We start from the raw sequence: 15,003 nt of genomic DNA on the forward strand, positions 1-15,003 counted from the left end.
ATATTTGGATTAGATCGAAACAATGATGTTTAATAGGGTCATAAGTCGATGCTTGCGGACGCTCTTAGTCCGAATATTATGAACACTCTTAGTTCATTGACTACGAACGCTCTTAGTTCGTTTAGCGTGAATTTCTATAATTCCGCTTTTTAATTGTAAGTTCCCAAAAAGAAAAAGGAGGAGAAAAATAAAGAAAAACTCAAAAGCGGGAACTTTTAGTAAAGAATACCTTGAAATAGTGTTGTCGGAAATGACCGAAAAAGTTGCCCAAAAGTTGCCGGAAAAGTCACTGGAAAATGGCCGGAAAAGTCGCCGGAAAAGTTGTAGAAAAGTCGCCGGAAAAGTTGTTGAAAAGTCGCCGGAAAAGTGTCCGGAGAGTGGCCGGAAAAGTTGCCGGAGAAGTGGCCGGAAAGTGGCCGGAGAGTTGCCGGAAAGTTACTCTACAGATCTGTCGACAGCTGCTCGGCAGATGGCTCGGCAGCTGCTGCGCAGGTCCTCGGCGGGTGCTCGGCAGCTGCTGCGCAGGTCCTCGGCGGGTGCTCGGCAGCTGCTGCGCAGGTCCTCGGCAGGTGCTCGGCAGCTGCTGCGCAGGGGCTTCGGCAGGACTCGGCAGGTGCTGTCGGCAGGTGCTGCGCAGGGGTCTCGGCAGGTCTCGGCAGCTGCTCGGCAGCACTTCGGCAGGTCTCGGCAGCACTTCGGCAGGGGCTCGGCAGGACTCGGCAGTTCTCGGCAGCTGCTCGGCAGGGGCTCGGCAGGACTCGGCAGGTCTCGGCAGCTGCTCGGCAGCACTTCGGCAGGACTCGACAGCGGTCTGGCAGCGGTTCAATTTTTCCGGTGGCCGGTTCAGGCGGTTTCCGGCCGGTTCTAGAGGTTCTAAAACCGGTTCTGGGCTTCTTGGATCAAGGGCTTTGATATGAGCTAGGGTTTGGAGGTTTTTTGTTGGTTTGGAAAAATGACTTCGATCGGATTTTGAACTCCTCTACTCTTTTCAATTTCGATTCTAATTCTAGAGCAATTTCGTGCTGATAACGTGTTTAAGGACAAGCAAAATTGACAGAGAGAGAGAGGGAATAGAGATTCAAGTGTGTGTTTCATTTCATTCAATAGGAGGTATTTATAGGGATACATTTGAAGTAAATAATGATACATTTCGTGCTGATAACGTGTTTAAGGACAAGCAAAATTGACAGAGAGAGAGAGGGAATAGAGATTCAAGTGTGTGTTTCATTTCATTCAATAGGAGGTATTTATAGGGATACATTTGAAGTAAATAATGATACAACTTGATGGCATCTTCATTTGTAGCCTTCCATTGTGGCATCTCCATTTGCAGCTCCACATTGTGGTTTGTGATGATGATTGCCACACTTGTTCCCCATTGGCATAAAGCTTGACTCACAAGTCACTATACCTATGCTATTCACTCAAATACTTATCTTATACATGACATAGACATTTTATATAATGAACAATACAACATGTTTCATATATACTACAACAAAAACAACATATTGTTGCTTAGTACAAAAAATAAGCCAAATAATAAATAGAAAGCTACTCACTTGCCAAACCCCATTTGTGTCTTGTTGTTCTTTTCATTTCTGATAGCCAATAGAAAACCCCAGACCACCAAAAGCAATTTTCATACCAATCATATATTGGTGAAATCACAAGCCTCCAAGTTCATAAATAGTTCAAGAGACTGGGGTTTCAGCCAGTATATGAATTGTACGTCAATTGTCTCTAAAGACAAACCACCGCAAACGTGGCTGTAAAGAAAAATATTGGGCGGGGGTGAAGAGGAGAAAGAGGTGACAGCCCAGAAGTACTGGCTCATGAGACTCCGTATGGATGGCCCATTTTTACTTCATGTATTCTTTATTTTGGTCCAAAATTATTTCATATCTTTGCTACTCTTGGTTCGGCACAAGAGTCTTATGATCGGAATTGTTCATTTTCAGATCACTAAAGAAACACTATATACACCGACAAAGTTGAAACAAAATGAAATCATAGAGTCATTTTTAGCATGTACTGATGATTTAGAAAATAGACGAGTTCGATCATAGAACTTGTTTGTGTTAAACTACGTACTAGAGATATTTGTAGGAAAAACACCTAGTCAAGGCAGCTACATCGCTGGTGTGGCAGCCTCACACCAACACGTGGAACGACCGCACGACTCTCGTACACAAGCTTCTCAAGAAAGTGATCGAAATATTGCTATCATTCCCCTTGATCATTTGATTTTATGAGGGTTCTTCAAGTTGTATAGTCTCCAAGTCTCATGTGTTACTTGGAAATTATCAGGTTCTATAAGTTCGGCTTCAAGGTCACTGATTAAAATAGTCACACACCAATATATCATATATTGTTGTAGTATACATGAATCATATTGTAATATATATGAGTCATAGTATAAATGTCTATATCATGTATAGGATATGTACTTGAGTATAAAGAGAGGTGCTTAAGTGTAAAGATAGGTATAGTGACTTATATGATAAGCTTTATGCCAAAGGGGAACAAGCATGGTTATCTCCATCATCACAGCCACAATGCCACAATGTAAAGCTAGAAATGGAGCTGTCATCAAAGTTGTATCATTCTTTAAGCATCTCACACCTCAATTGTATTCCTATAAATACCTCATTGTATGAGATGAATAAACACACTTGAATCTCCATTCTCTCTGCAACATTACTCTCTCTATCTCTCTGTTAATTTATGCTTGTCCTTAAACACGTTATCAGCACGAGATTGCTCTAGAATTAGAATCGAAATTGACAAAAGTAGAGGAAGTTCATAATCCAATCAAAGTCATTTTTCCAAACCTACAAAAAACCTCCAAACCCTAGCAAATATCAAAGCCCCTGATTCAAGAAGCTCAGAACCGGCCTCAGAATCTCAAGAACCGGCCGGAAACTATCTGAACCGGCCACCGAAAAATTTGGAGTGCTGCCGGACCGCTGCCGAGTCCTGCCGAGCTGCTACCGAGACCTGCCGAGCAGCTGCGTAGAAGCTGCCGAGAAGCTCTGCCGAGACCTGCCGAGACCTGCCGAGCAGCTGCGTAGAAGCTGCCGAGACCTGCAGAGCAGCTGCACAGAAGCTGCCGAGAAGCCCTGCCGAGACCTGCCGAACAGCTGCGCAGAAGCTGCCGAGGAGCCCTGCCGAGCACCTGCCGAGACCTGCCGAGAGGACCTGCCGAGCCCCTGCCGAGAAGCTGCCGAGCTGCTGCCGACAGATCTGCAGGGCAAGTTTCCGACAACTTTTCCGGCCACTTTCCGGACAACTTTCCGGTGACTTTTCGGACACTTTTCCGGCGACTTCCGGGACACTTTTCCGACAACTTTCCGGCGACTTTCGGGACACTTTTCCGGCGACTTTCGAGACACTTTTCCGGCCACTTTCCGGTGACTTTTCGGACAATTTTCCAGCGACTTTTCAGTCACCTCCGACAACCTTTTTCCGGACAAATTTTCCGGCGACACTATTTCAAGGTATTTCTTATTAAAAGTTCCTGTTTTTGAATTTGTATTCCTTTTCTCTTCTTTTCAGGGACTTGTAATTAAAAAGCGGAATTATAGAAATTCACGCTAAACGAACTAAGAGCGTTCGTAATCTATGAACTAAGAGTGTTCATAATATTCGGACTAAGAGCGTCCGCAAGCATCAATTTATGACCATATTAAACGTGGGTTCGATTACTTAATAAGCGGAATTGTGGAGATTCGCGCTAAACAAACTAAGAGCATTCGTGATCAATGAACTAAGAATGTTCATAATATTCGGACTATTCGGACTAAGAGCGTCCGCAAGCATCGATTTTTGAACTAAAAGCGAAATCGTGGGGATTCACGCTAAACGAACTAAGAGCGTTCGTAATCAATAAACTAAGAGTGTTCATAATGTTCGGACTAAGAGCGTCCGCAAACATCATTGTTTTGGTCTAATCCAAATATTCTTGGAAATTGATTTCTTGGTAGCATAGCTCGGAAATCTTATTATTTTAGTTTTCGTGGAAGTTTAAACTCCGAAACTAATATATCTTCTCTTCTTATTTTTCAGGATGTCGAATGAACCTAGACTCGACTTTCCAATGCTTGACTCAACAGGCTCGGAATACCATGGCTGGGTAACCGACGTTGAGAACCATCTCACTGCGAGTGGGATATTGCCCATAATCCAGGCACCTGACCAGGGCCTTGTGTTCCAACGAACACCCACAAAGCATGCTCAAGCACTTATCTTAATGCGACGCCACATGGATAAATCTCTCATATTAGAGTACATGTCGATCAAGGATGCAAGAGACCTATGGGTAGCGCTAGAAGAGCGCTTTGGCAATATCCACAACGATGTGGATCAATTGAGCATTGGTTCAAGCAATGCCATGCAAGTACCCAACTAGCTACAAGCTACAAGGAGTATAGGCAATTGAGAGAGTAAGAAACAAATCTTGCTGAAGATGAAGATATAAATCTTGCTGAAGATGAAGATGGTGAAGATATAACTCTCACCACTGAGGACTTCAAAGCTACAGATAAAGAGCACGAGGATGCCGCAGACTTTGATTAGAATAGTCCTTTCTATTTTCCAAGAATGGCAAATGTGCCTTAGTCAAATGACAATTGTATTAAAACTTTTTCTCATGTGGCGCATCCAATGTAGTATGATGTCTAGGAAAGTAATTGAGATCGGGGTACTTAAGCAAGCCTCGCTCCACCAACATCTCTCTACTTTCCTGGTCATATTTCATGGGAGTTACCAAACGGATTGAGTAACTACAATTTGTCTAAAGTTTGATTTTATTATGGAATAGACTTTGGAAAACTTTGATGTAATCATTGGCTATTTTCCTTATTAATAAAGTGTCGCATTATTATTCAATGTCATGGACATGTGTTAAATTCCGAACTTTATATAAAGAGCCAATAGTTTTCATGTGGAAACACATTGTGAGAATGGACAAGAATTCCTTTGCATTACCTCTAATGACTACGGACATAAACGAGTATTAGAGAAACTTATGTGTCACTCTAGTGGGTTGTATGCAACCACTATTCGAGCCATTGAATCAAACCATGTCATAAGAGATGACTTATGGGATTCTGACACATATAGGCTTTGGCAAGACCGTTTGGGATATCCAGGTCGTGATATGATGTTCCGTATATTAAAGACTTCACGAACATCCATTCCTCAAAACGAAAAGAAGTACGAACCAAAGATTGGTCCAAAGAGTTACTTCGTTTTGCAAAGCTTGCTCTTTAGCAAAGATAGGATCGAGACCATCCTATGCAAAGGACTCTAAATAAAATATACCATTCTTGCAAAGAATCCTTGCAAAGAATCCAAGGTGATATTTGTGGACCTATTCAACCAACTTGCGGACGTTTAAATATCTCATGATGTTGGTTGACACGCAAACACACTGATCACGTGTTGTGCTATTATCCACTCGTAAAAGCTATGTATGCTATACTCCTAGCACAAATCATATGACAACGGGCTCACCCCCCGTCATCCTTAGGTCAATTGGGTTTGCCTATGCTAGAGAGTTTTACATCGAAGACTTTCGATGGTTATTGCAAAGGGACTGATGTTGGACATCACATTCCCATATACACGCCCAAAAGGTCTCGCGGACATAACTACGATGGTAGTTCGGACATTGGTGATGCGCACCAATATACTTATATCCGCTTGGGGTGATGCAATATCACATACAACTATGCTAATTTCTCTACGACCTACCGCCACTCAATGTATATATGCGTTACAGCTAGTGACTGGGTACAAATATTTTGTACTTACGCACATTCGAGTGAGTCATTTATGTGCCAATGTGAGCCATTTATGTGCCAATTGCGCCGCCACAGCGCCTATGGTAGGTCCTTAAAAACAAGTGAGCAACTTAGTTGGAATTGAGACTCCAACAATCGTCCGCCACTTAATGCCCTTGCAAGGCGATCTCCTTACCGTTTGATTTACGGATGTCACTTTGATGAGACAGTCTTCCCGTCGTTAGGGGGAGATAAGAACACAAACTGTTCAGCAGGAACGACAGGAAATGTCGTAGTCTGTCCCCACTATGTCTCATCTCGATCCCTATTAAAGTGACGAGATCACACACATTTGCTGCAAAAATGCCTGCAAGGAAGGACGTCCCTATAAGAGGACGTAGCGCCACCCTACACAGAGGTAGGCAAGGCGCCAACGCCATAGAAAGTGGCACTCTGGCGTTACAGGCCATGGCCCCAACTAGGATGCGTGGGAAGCCCGTGGATTCGAAGGATATTTTGGCATCCTTAGATCATCGACACTCAACATCCGTCTCATGAGTATCTTCTGGATTATGGTTATCGTTGGGGGACGCCTCAACGTCAGAACCTATTCCTGAGAATATAGAGCTCTATGAAAATTACACTAGTGTACATAAGACGTGGAATAGAAACTCCATCATAATTGATGATGTAGTTGCGCATTTTGTTGCGCATGAGTTTGTTGAGACCGATGATATCGAACTACGCTCTGTTGAAGCATGAATACCAACGTAGAGAAATTTGGCCTAAATGAAAAGATGCGATCCAGGTTAAACGAAGAGGAAGGTCTTTGAGCCAGTGATGCCAACACCTCCTTATATAAAACCTATTGACTAATGGGTCTTCGTTAGAAAGCGTGTTGAGAAAAAGAGATGGCAATCTCGCCTTATGGCGCAAGACTTCTCACAAAACGTCCTGGAATTGACTACGATGAGACATATTATCTCGTAATGGATGTCATTGCACTCCACTACCCTGTCAGTTTGGTAGTTTCCAAATAACTGAACATGCAGCTTATAAATGTGGTCACTACGTATCTCTATGGGGATCTAGATACGGAATATACATGAAAGTTCATAGTGAAACTTTAGTTACCCAAATCAAGTGGCTCTAGACCACGGAGCGCGTTTGCAATAGAATTGAAACGCTCACTAAAAGTGACTACTTGATTGGGAAGGGATATGCCCGCGCGTTTCCATAAACAAGTTTCGGATTCTATCGCGATTTTCATGTTGGACATGATCTTCATTAGAAGCCCTTAAAGAGTTAAGGGAAACCGCTGAACACTTAAAATCTGAGTTTGAGATGAAGGATTTTTTGGGGAACACGATTATGCCTCGGTTTGGAACTTGAGCATCGTGTTGATAGATGCTTAGGCATTTTGACAAAGGTCAAGCCTTCAAGCACCCCATAATCATTCGTAGTCTTGATCCTGAAAAGGATCCTCTTCGTCTGAAGGATGATCAGACGAAGATGTGCAAGAGGCAGAAGTGCGAATAGGCGCATTATTGTACTTAGCTCAATGCACAAGACTGGACATCTCGTTTTGACATAAACTTGTTAGCTAAAGGTATAGCTCTGCGCCAACGCGACGCCATTGGATTGGTGTAAAAGATATCTTTCGATACTTGAGATGTACGATCGATATGGGCTTATTCTATCCCTATAAAAAGATGATGGATTCAGATCCATCACACACCAAAAATGCCGCCAAACACTGGCCTGCGTTTTCTATCCCTACCCCAAAATGACATAAGTGTTTTTGGAAGGTTTTGCTGATATTGGGTATCTGTTGACTCATACAAAGGCCTTCCCAGACTGGTAAAGTGTTCACCATGGGTAAGACCGCGATATCTTGAAGATCTACAGAATAGACCTTAGTCGCTATATCTTCGAACAATGCAGAGATTATTGCTCTTCACGAAGTGGTTCGTGAATGTATATGGATTGGATCCATAGTTACGCATGTTCGAACAGTTGTGGTTTGAAGTCTACCACAGATGAGCCTACAAGCATTTAAGATAATGCTGCTTGTTTTGAAACAAATGAAGCAAGGCTGCATCAAAAGCGACAACATCAAGCATAAAATCAACAACAACAGACTCTCCTCAAAGATCAATCAGAGGGGGAGATGTCTACATATATGGTCTCGAAACGTGAAGAGTGTGTTGTGCTCTTTTTCCCTTTCGACCGAGGTTATTTTTGTCCCACAGGGTTTTTATTACTCGGCAAGGTTTTTAATGAGGCAACGAGAGAAGCACCACGTTTGGGAGACACAAAGGAGATGTTGAAATCAGGGGGAGTATCCAGAAGCATACCCATTTGACCATCGTGTACTCTTTTTGTCCTTCGTCCAGGGTTATTTTGTCCCACTGGTTTTGTTACCTGGCAAGGTTTTAACGAGGCTCATCTTTAGCATGGTCGCCCCACTTATACTACATCCTGAAGATGTTTTGATTCAACATATATGCTTTTGCTCATCTTTTCCCTTCGACCACAGTTTTTTCCCACTGGGTTTTCCGGGCAAGGTTTTGTTGCAGCAACTCTATTTGCATCCCTCTCGTAGACATATTACCTACTTATGATGCTGATAAGAAGACTCCACTTATCTCCGAAGCTATGATATTACTACTCCACACTCAACGCGCGTTGTGCTCTTTTTCTCCTTCGACCAAGGTTGTTTTTTCCCACAGGGTTTTATTACTTGGCAAGGTTTTTAACGAGGCAATTTCGAAGCGCACGGCCTAGACAATGCTATTAAACATGAAATATCCAAGGGGGAGTGTTGTAGTATACATGAATCATATTGTAGTATATATGAGTCATAGTATAAATGTCTATATCATGTATAGGATATGTACTTGAGTATAAAGAGAGGTGCTTAAGTGTAAAGATAGGTATAGTGACTTATATGATAAGCTTTATGCCAAAGGGGAACAAGCATGGTTATCTCCATCATCACAGCCACAATGCCACAATGTAAAGCTAGAAATGGAGCTGTCATCAAAGTTGTATCATTCTTTAAGCATCTCACACCTCAATTGTATTCCTATAAATACCTCCTTGTATAAGATGAATAAACACACTTGAATCTCCATTCTCTCTGCAACATTACTCTCTCTATCTCTCTGTTAATTTATGCTTGTCCTTAAACATATATGAGATTGAGAACGACTGAGGATTGACTAGTGAAATTATAGGTATATCCAAAAAGAAATTAATACAACAATACTAACAACTTGAAGGAAATACCCGAGTCCATTTCCAATAACGCTGATTGTGGTAACAGAGATCATGCATGGAATCAGCATAGGAGAAAGCTTGTAATTCTTTGCTCTTGTGTGTATCTTGTTGGTTGTCTTTGAAACTCGCCGGGGCTTGCTTACCTCTCCAATCGAAGGATTTTCCTCCGGCATGACGGAGCTACTCAAGGGCCTGAAGTGGCCATGGCACCCCCAACGTTTTGGCTGCATGTGTAATTGATGTTTGTGATTTTGGTGAATTGAGTTTCTAATTGTGTGTATACTAATGTTGGCACCCCCACGTGATTGCTATCTATCAACATGTATTAGTATAAGAATTGGTCCCACCTATCTTATTTGATTGGTTAGAATACAAAAATAATTATAAAATATTGCATAAAGTAATTACAAAGATAATAACAGTTTTCTTACTGACTCTTTCATTATGTATATTGAAAAGGAAATGTTTGAATAAACTGTATAGACTCGATTATTGATGACTTTCGCTTTATGAAAGAGCGATGAGTCCTATTTTGATGTAAAATTTAATTTAAATTTTTTATTATATTATAGACTATGTTTCATCATTGAGTTTTTTTATCCTTCTTATATTCGCCCCCCTCATTTATAATCTCTGGCTTCGCCCCTGATTTTATTTCTTGTAGGGAAAAATTCATGAATAGTATCCGAAGTATGGCCCACTATTAATTTCAGTACACCAAGTTCCATGAGGTTTCAAAACCGACCCATTATACATACACGACGTCATTTCAAAGGGTAAAACGGTCAGCTGTCGTATTTCAAAGGGTAAAACGGTCTCTTCAAATTTTTTGCTCTGAGCACCCAGATATCTCTCTTCTCTTATTCTGGGCACCCAGCTATCTCTCTCTCTCTCCAAAAACCCGCCCTGGAACACGACTAGTCTACAGTTTACTGCTATCTAGCCTCACAGTAATGGCGACCTTGCTCTCGTCCCTCTCCTCAATTCTGAACCAACCTCGCCTTCATCTCCAAAAGCCATGTCGTTTCGCTCTCAGGTTCCTCAATTGGAAATCAGAAGCAGCTTCCGGAATCCGATGCTACCATCGGCAGCAGACCACTACTCAGCTACAAAGGAGGAGTCTTGGCTCCAGAAGCTTCTCTCACTCAGGCCAGCTCTTCTCTTCCGAACCACTTCAACTGCCCCAGCCCCAGCCCCAGCCACTTCCTCGCCCAAACCGCCACTGTCACTACCTCTGAAGCCGGAGAGTCGGATCAGGTCGGTGTTGAGCTTGGTCTGAGGAAGAACTGGAGCGAAAGGGCAGACGCCAGACGGGTGAGATTTCGGGTCATGGACCACAAAGACGGTCCCCATGTCTCCCTTGCTGAGGACTATGATGGCTTTGAGGTTGTCGAGGTCGAGCTCCAATGAAAAATCCGACTGTGATGGAGAGTAGGATTGGGGATAGGGGCTGTAATCGGAGGTGGTGAAAGGCGGTGCAGAGGCGTGGTGATCGGTGACAAAGAAAAGGATAAGGAAAAAAGATCCAGGCGGTGATGGATATGAGAGTGGATATGAAGGAGATAAGAAGAGGAAGAAGCGAATCCACAAAAGGCATAGGGGTCATGATTCTAGACCAGAATCTGGTGCTTCTTATTCTTCAAGTGATGACAAAAGACATAGGCCTTTTGAACCCGTACTTCTCGTCGTTAGGGGTGGCGGACACGGTGGAGAAGTCGTCGGAGGCCATTGCTAGAGTTTGGGATAACAGAGTCGGTGAGGGAGGTTTAGAGAGAGAGAGAGAGTGTGTGTGTGTGTGTGTGAGAGAGAGAGAGAGAGAGAGAGAGAAAACCCGTTGACAAATGAAAAACCAAATTTGCCCTTCATTATGTGCGTAATGGCATGCAGACTGACGGAGTTATTGACATCATGTATGTATATTCGGTCGGGCTTCATATTTAATGTACCGAAGTTTATGTTTTGGAACTTGGTGTACTGAAATTAATAGTGGGCCATACTTCGGGTACTATTCATGAATTTTTCCCTTTCTTGTACTAAATAAACTTGTACACAAATAGAGCTAAGACTATCCCAATCCATAATATCATAAACCAAACACTTTGCTAATTATCCAACAAGAAGTACTTGATCTTCTGGTTATCTGGTACCATATTGTTATATATTGGGTTGTTGTCTCGTGTTGGCTTCAGCTTCTGACTCAGAACTCGGCTGTCGCTTACCGTGACCGATTTGTGCATCGGAGCTTGCAGCAACAAAGTTTCCAAGTTTTCAACCTGTTAATTAATTAGTTCGGGGTCAAACAATTTAATCAAAGACTTAAAAGCGATTATAATTCTGTTTATGGAGCTAAACATACCATAATGTAGCCAACATTGTCTGGGTCAAGCTCTTCCATAATGAGCGCTGCATATTCCTGAGCTTGTTTCTGAATGTTGGAGGGTTTGTTCGCAGAAGCACTGAGACTAATAATCTGTAACCAAATTTCCACATTCAATTAATATAAATCAAGAACAAATTAATTTGGACCAATGTTAAGTAACCAAAAATCAAACTAGCCGGCCAATTTCACCTATCTCTCTGACTTCTTCTTCAGTGATTCTTCCATCGGGGTCTTTATCCACCCTACACATGGAACGTAATGATCGTAATTAGTTAATATAAAAACTTGTTTATGATGCACACCACACTTAAATTTTCTCTCAAAACCCTAAGAGCCGTTTTCGTCAAGAGCTTACGCTTGGTCCGACGGTACGCTCTCGCGGCGGTGCCGTCGGACAGACCAGAGTGGACCTCGTGTCCGGATTTCTGCGGTCCAGCAGGAGGATGGGTTGTGGGTTGACGACGGCGCTACCTTGTGAGTTGGGAGAATCTGGTAGGGAAGGGCATCGGCTGTATGGTAGGATGAGAGGGCTGATGTCACGTTGCCTCAGAGAGGAGGGCAGACGGTCTGGTTCGTGGATCGAGGTGGTGAAGCCGTAGAGAAAGGCGCCTGGTGGTGATGGTCGTCTAGTGGAAACGCCGAGACCTACTGTGCTCAGGTAAGATCCATCGGATCCGATTGGGGAAGGCTTCGATCTGGAGAAGGGTGACGAGTCGGGTAGGCATGAGGTAGGCAGTGGAAGCACGGATGGCGGTGGTGGGATGGCATTGGCGGCTCAAGGGGGATGGTGGTGTCGTGGAGTCTGCAACCTGACTTTTGGGCTTGGGCCTGATGGCTTGAGGGTCTGGGCTTTGGCTTTGGACCTTTGCTATTTTCTAATTTTAATTTCCTGCTTTTTAATTTTATATTTAGTAAGATGTGGCTTAATGCCGGTAATAAGTCCCTACCACTATTGGGTAGGGCGACGTGGGCGTTGTCCCGGTATGCACACTAAGTGTGCCTTGTCTGGCCTAGCGAGGCAGCGAGCTGTTTGCATGATCAAATGGACGCAACCTCCTAGTGGCAGGATGAAACGAAGTGTCGCCGGATTTACTTCCGTGCGGCAACTAGTGGGAAAGCTGTGCTCTTTGGAATGATGCTTTTTCGTGATAGAGTTATCTTTCTGGTATGTCACCACTATGTCAAAGCAAATAAAGTAGCTATTGGTGCACTCTTTGTTAATTGGTGCTTGTTAGAATACATAAATTTTGTGGAGTCTCTTGGTATTATTTCAGGAGATTCTCTCAATATTTATTGTAATTTGGGGTTCAGGCTTCACGTCCCCCCCTGTATTCTGCAGTTTCATTAATCAAGGTTTGAGGGCAGCCACACCAGCCCCCTTTCAAAAAAAAATCTTGTTTATTTGCTAGAGATTAGAAATCAAGTCCAAACCATATGACACATAATTGAGAAAAATGCATTAAAAATTTGCACACGTCAAAGAAAGTTTGGAGCCTAGAGTCGAAGCTCTCGTCATAAATCTGCTCCTAGGATTCTCTAAGATGTGCCTTGTTGACGGAATCACCACTAATATTGCGTCTCCGAGCAAGTGCTCGGAAAAGCTCGCTGGCGAACTCCTTAGACTCCTTTTTCATTCCTACGTCATCAGAATCAAGTTAATTAGTTAATGAACAAAAAAGTACGTGGAGATTAATCAGTTAACTAAGAGGGGTGTATTCATTTAAGAGTCTACAAGATTTTTTTGTATTTTGAAAGGTTATAGGTATTCAATTGAGATTTTAAACAATCCTTTAAAATCTTGATGTATTCATGTCACGCCCCGGATTTTGAATAACAAATCCAAATCCGAAACATGAATTAATACAACTCACATAAATACAACCTGAATTTTTTCTCAAAACAACCACACCTCACATCGCTCGATATTACATAAACCAAATCTCAAATTTGTTTATTATAGCACACTCTCACCAAATTATATTGTAAGGCTCAAATGAGCATAACTCACCTCACAATTACAATTGCTGTAAAACTAAAACAAATTCTCTAACCCGCACGATCACCGTCCTGATTCTCCTGACCTGCAGGATTACCCGCTACACCGTTTGAATAGTGTACCGGGATTGCAACAATACAAACCCGGTAAGCTTTTTGCAAAGCTCGTATGAGTAAATGAAAGGATTGCACGATTTAAAGTAACACAATCAACTCAAGCACATTTTAATTTTGTTTTGCATAAGAATTGAAGTGTACAACATCACTTCAAGCATCAATCAACTCACATCTCATCATGACTACTCAATAATAAACAACTTCTTACTCAATATATACTCACAGGCTTATGATTTATTTATATAAATCATCCCATGCAGTATATTATACTTACAGGCTTATGATTAATTATATTAATCACCCCATTCAGTATATCATACTTACAGGCTTATGATTAATTATATTAATCACCCCATTCAGTATGTCATGTCATACCCAAGGGCATATGATAACTCGTTTATCCCCCAAGCAGTATGACGGCAGACAGACTAGAGCTCTAACTGTATCGTAAAGTGTCACCTGGGCCAAGGTTCACCTTACGAATGACTGCTTTCCTCAATTCACTCGACTCCTCATTTAATTCATCTCAACGACTCAACTATCGCACTTTACTCAATTACCCATTATCATAGACAACACAACATCTAAGATAAATCACATATTCCAAAGGGTAATGCTCAAAATATAACTCAGTAAATCACATCAATACTTCACCCGATGTCACACCATCCAATATATATTCCACGTAAATATATATATACGTAGTCACCCACACAAGAGCGACCACTAATACCAACTATAGTTCCCATGCAATAAAATCTAGAAATTCATTTTTATAGTTTAAATACATTTTACTTACCTATGGACCGTAGTCGATCAAGTCCATATAATTTAAAACAAATATTTATTTTCATAAAACAATTTCAACAATTTCCCAATTAAATAAAATCACCGAATTTCGGTTCGTGAATGAACCATGTGCGATTTACTCACCTCGATATTCCCGCTGCGTCTTCAATTTAACACAATACACACCGAAATCGTTCACCCAAGGGAGACCGTCAATCACCTAATCACACATGACCTTATTTTAGCCAATAACTCAAAAACATACTTAAACGACAATCCAACGGTCGGATCGAAATTAAATGATGATCCAACGGTCGGATCCTCACGGATCGCCTTTAGGATCACCCTCCAAAAATCATCACGAAGATCCAACGGTCGGATCTTCCTGAATCGTCCTTACTAACATCTTCACAAATTTATACAAAAATCCGACGGACGGATTCTCACGAATCGCCTCCCTAATCACTGTTTCTCAATTATACGAAGATCCAATGGTCGGATCTTCGCCCGTGACCTCACAAAGTCACCGGGACAGTCATACGATCAACATATCCAAAATTGAAGCAAAACCGATGGTCAGATCTTCACAGATCGTAAACCGAAGATAAACGTAAAAACGTTAAATAGTAACGTCAAAACGTAAATCCACTATTT

At 42.1% G+C, this 15,003-nt stretch overlaps 1 pseudogene; it reads right to left on the bottom strand.

Annotated features, from left to right (window-relative positions):
- Positions 1-10,166: 10,166 nt before the first annotated feature.
- On the bottom strand, positions 10,167-13,082 carry LOC133711216 (respiratory burst oxidase homolog protein D-like; annotated as a pseudogene).
- Between the last annotated feature and the right edge of the window lie 1,921 nt (positions 13,083-15,003).

Source organism: Rosa rugosa, chromosome 5 (assembly GCF_958449725.1).
Source record: "Rosa rugosa chromosome 5, drRosRugo1.1, whole genome shotgun sequence".
NCBI lineage: Eukaryota > Viridiplantae > Streptophyta > Magnoliopsida > Rosales > Rosaceae > Rosa > Rosa rugosa.